The sequence below is a fragment of the Sinocyclocheilus rhinocerous genome, unplaced genomic scaffold (genome assembly GCF_001515625.1).
Source record: "Sinocyclocheilus rhinocerous isolate Xijiao unplaced genomic scaffold, SAMN03320098_v1.1 scaffold222, whole genome shotgun sequence".
Lineage (NCBI taxonomy): Eukaryota > Metazoa > Chordata > Actinopteri > Cypriniformes > Cyprinidae > Sinocyclocheilus > Sinocyclocheilus rhinocerous.
Window position 1 is genome coordinate 1,868,101 of NW_015625652.1, and position 4,859 is coordinate 1,872,959.

Genomic DNA, 4,859 nt, shown 5'->3' on the forward strand with positions numbered 1-4,859 from the left:
TGTTTTGTTGTTTGATTAACATTCATAACACAGAAAGCCTCAGGAACCTAAAACTGCTGTAAACCAATATACTGTTACACACATCCATTTTCTTTTTCAATTGTTTCCCTTCACCTAAGCCATAAGCAACTGCGTTTACAAGGATACTTGCAGAGCACAGTGTTTCAGGCACAAATAGACGCAGCAGTTAACAGAATTTAGTGTTCACGTGCATCTGCGTGGCTCTCACCGTGTCTACACCGGACGCGAGCGACGCGGTGCGACGCAACAAAATACAATGAACCCATTATAATCAGTGATGCTGTCTACACTGGATGCGGCGCGGCACGACAAATCCCCGACAGTAAACTGATGCCACGTTCTCTTTATGACGTACTGACACAAAGTTCAGTGTCAGTACGTCATAAGTACGCTTTGTCGCGTCCAGTGTAGACAGACTTTGGGGCCGTTCACATCTCGCGCCTAAAAACGCGTGGGAAACACGCCAATCGCGCCGCTTTCTCCTTCTTTCCAAAGCACTCGGGAGCTTGCGCTTTCGTGGCGTCTGCCGTTGCTAAGCAACCGTGACCTGCGCTCTCCATGACGACGCGGAAGTTTCAACAAAGGATAAATGGATTTCCAGCACTGAAAATCCCTTGCAGTAGCTCTGTTACTAAATGTATTTAAAATGGGCATCTCTGTACAGCTGTCGCGTCCAGTGTAGACACCGTGTCTGTGTGTGAAAAAAGAAAACAATCAGTATAAATATAATGATCAGTAGCCTATACTAAACATCACACATCCTGCGATGTGACTATCGCGGATGCGCACATCACGATATCGATGCTGAAACGATATATCGTGCAGCCCTAGTTGAAAACAATGCAACACTTTGAAAAATGTATTTGCTGATATATTGCACTATATTGCATCGAACCTGGCTGTGACATCTTGTTTTCTCTGGCATCAATAACCACTTTTGTTTCTCCCTGGATCCATTAGCTGGTCAGACTGGCTAATTGAGAATAGGTTTAAGCAGGGATTAAACCAGCGTGATATGTAGGTGGATGCGGGAGGCGAAGGGAAAAGGCTTTGGAAAGAGATGAGTGGCTAATATGGGTATTAGTGCACGTAGGTGCAGTTATATGCTGTCATGTGACACTGAGTAGAAACAGAACAAAGCTCTGCCGACAATGGCCTCATTGACTTCAAGGGAGCTCACATTCACTGAGGTACTCAGGGTTAACATTTCAGAATCTCTCATTCTGATCTCGCCCTTGTGCTTGTTCAGTCTGGATTTATGTGCACTGCTGCATGAAATGAGTCTAAGTTTGTTTAGTTCCACTTGTTCCTCAAGATAAATAAGTTTAACGTTAGTCTTGTGTAGGCAGAACTTCGATATAAGGTCCATATCGCAGCTTATTATGGCCATGAACCAGCCATTTAGACTGCAAGAGACTGCCTGAAAGACTTGTAAAATGCCAACGTAAAGGTATTTTGTTTTCATGTGCCATTCAGGCCGTTTTTTTTTTGTTTTGTTGTCATGTTTTATGTTGTGTGTTTTGTTTTGGTTACTGTTGTTTTTGTTTTGTTTTCTTTCATGTAGTCATATTTAGTTGTGTTTTATGTTGTGTTGTGTGTTTTGTTTTGGCTACTGTTGTTTTTATTTTTTTGTTTTGTGTTTTGTCTTGTCTTTTGTTGTGTTTTATGTTGTGTTGTGTGTTTTGTTTTGGCTACTTTTATTTTATTTTATTTTAATATCTACAGTTTACAAGAATTGTTGTGCAGAATACACTGGAAAAATAGAGGAAAAGTGATTCAAATTTCTGCCCGTACTTTTTGATGCCACTAACCTGGCAATCAACGAAACTTTGAACTCAATACATTGTAGAATTAAAGGTCACACATTTGCTTTGTTTTGCTGCATATCCCCTAATTTCTTCATTCTTAATTAGCATTGAAGAATGTCTCAGGTTGGTTTTACTTCAGTAACTTCCTTATGTTTTATCACGGTGCATCGAGCACAGTTGGACCAGGTTCACTCAAAGTTAACCAGCGGCAGCTGTGTTCTGGTTTTCCGGCATTTTTTAAAGAATGTGGTCTTATCCACCTCTCCGTGCCCCCTCCAAACTTAGCCATAATCCTATTACAAAGGCCAGTCACCAAGTCAGACCTCAGGACATATGAATGTAACCAAACTTCAGAGGTTTGGCGCAAGCTTTTTCTGTGTTGAGTTAAAACGTTCAATTCTTGCCAGTAGCACTCAATGGGACTCCACGGTATGTGCACGCTCCTCTGGTACTGCTACAAGGAGAGATTTTAGATTTCTTTTATTGAGGATAGGTCAGCTAAGGCTGTTATTTTTTTGTAGCAGTGCAGTATTAACTCAAACAGCTTTACCAAGACACTGGAAGCCCTGCACCGTCTGCGATAAATTAATGCCGAACCCACGTCGTAGCGTTGGGATGCTACATAACGGCATGACTGTGGTGCTGTGGATTTGTTCTGGTCCACTGAGCCTGAGTGGCGCCAGAGGTTCTGCCCAGGGATTTTAAGCGGTATGCCAGAGACCAAATCCCGGAACAGACACTGAGCGAGCAGAGCAACCCCTAATCGCTTCATTATTAGCTCATAAATATTTATTTGAGACAGCGTCTAAAGGAAGAGATTTGTTCACAGATCTTCAGTTGAAAAGCTGCATTTTATATCTTTTGACTATGTGTGGAGGGTCCTGTTTCTGAACTTAGCAGTGAACAAATCATTCTTTTGAATCATTCTTTGAAACTGGTTCACAAAACCAAGTCTGAATGGTTTATTCACAAATCAGACTAAATCCGCCTGAGCAGTTTTGAAATCAGCAACTCACTGATTCATTATAGAGTCTGATTTTTTTTTTTCAATTCAGTTGAACTGGTTTGCAAAACCTGAATGATTTATTCTATGATTTGGACTGAAAGGTCCAAACAGTTCTTGAATCAACTCAGTGATTCATTAAACTCTCTTACAGACATCTGATTCAAAATGGTCCAGCTTAACAACTCAATGTCTCAATGAACCAAGAATGAACTATTCAAGCATGTCTGATTCATTGAGTGAGAACCGTTTGAAAAATGAAAGGTTATAAATTATTATTCAGTTATTCAGTTATTTTTTTTAAACTGAATCTGCAGTAAATTGAACTAGAAACCTTGAAATTGCATTAAACACCCTTAATACATATGGCCTACATATGGCTTTATCAGACGTTATTATGAAATATGCAACATCGAAGTATATTTATATGGCATGTCAAACTAAAACCACCATTTTTTTTTTTTTACGAATAATTTCTTTAGAACAAACTGTTTGAAAGAACATGTGCAGAAGACTGACTTCCCAGTCAGTAATGTGTGTGGCTTTGCTCCCGGGCAGCTTTGAGAGTGTGCACAAACACTTGTGTGTGTATAAGCCCACAGCAGTCAGGTTCCCAGGGTGGTCATTAATGCCCCAGATAACAAATAGTGTTGTGTCTGTTTCCTTTTGCCCCGGGGGAGTAAAAAGCTTCACTGTCTGATGAAAATATCACCTCGCTCCCTGAAGCAGACGCTCAGTATAACTTCATTAGCCGGCTCGGTCCACACATTAACTTGATTACAGTAACTAACTTATTCAGCTGGTGACAATGGGACAATGTCCTTTGCTCATGCTTGCCTGATTTGCCGCAGGGTGTGTCTTTTTTAAGTATCCATATATTTAAAGGAGAGCAACCTTAACTGAACTTTAACTCCATCATATGTCCGTGGATGAAATATGGGATTTTTTTTCTGGTGGGTCTGTCGACTTGACTAGAGACTGCAGAAACTATTTACAAATCTTTTACAAATCTACATCTTTTATAGAAAGATTTTTGTTTTTTATATTGTCAATAAAAAAAGTTAAAATAACAAATTGTGATTGACATTACAGTGTGCAGTGAGTGCGTACAACCCTAAAGAATTTGAATGCTGCAGGGTTAATGCTTCCAATGCTTTGGTTTTCTTGTCCTCAAGTAAATGGCTTTTTAAATGGGTTTTTAGTTTAATGCCTGAAATAAGGCCTATGGTTAGCTCAGGATATTTTCATGTTTTATTCTATGACATAAAATACATCAGTAATACCACCTTGTGATTCTTTTTTAAGGGGTCCTATTATGCTCTTTTACAAAGTCTTGATTTTGTTTTGGGGGTGTACTAGAACAGGCTCTCATACTAGGTTGTTCGAAAAAGACATTATTTTTCACATATTTTACATTATACACCTCTCTCCCCAGTCTGGCATGAACGGCTCGAATAGTTCCTGTATCAGATGAAGGCCCGCCTTCTGAAATACGAAATGTGCTGTGATTGGTTAGCTGGGCCAGTGTGTTGTGATTGGCACCACTCGGCGCCTGGCCGGGAAATGTCAGGCCCCTTACCATAGCCGCCTGCGAGCTTCAGTGTAAATATTGCGTCAATATGCGCGATTTAAACCCGGATGATTATAACCAATTCATTCATTATGTCATTATGCCAAACAGGTAAATGCATCTACTCACCAGTCTGCTTTTAAAGGAATAGTTCACTCAAAAAATTTTTTGTCATCATTTACTCACCCTCGTGTCATTTCAAACCTGTATAAGTTTCTTTCTTATGTTGAACACTAAAGAAGATCAAAAGAAGATGGGGCAGTCGTGGCCTAAGTGGGGCAGTCGTGTCCTAATGGTTAGAGAGTCGGACTAGTAACCCGAAGGTCGTGGGTTCGAGTCTCAGGTCCGGCAGGGATTGTAGGTGGGGGGGGGGAATAACCAGCGCTCTCTCCACCTTCAATACCACGACTGAGGTGAGACCCTTGAGCAAGGCACCGACTCCCCAACTGCTACTCGG

The 4,859-nt window shown here is 40.7% G+C and overlaps 1 protein-coding gene across 1 annotated transcript in view; it reads left to right on the forward strand.

Annotated features, from left to right (window-relative positions):
* Nucleotides 1-4,859, forward strand: part of LOC107705793 (receptor-type tyrosine-protein phosphatase U-like) — a 276,526-nt gene that overhangs the window by 24,252 nt on the left and 247,415 nt on the right. The gene's annotated exons all lie outside the window — the stretch shown is intronic.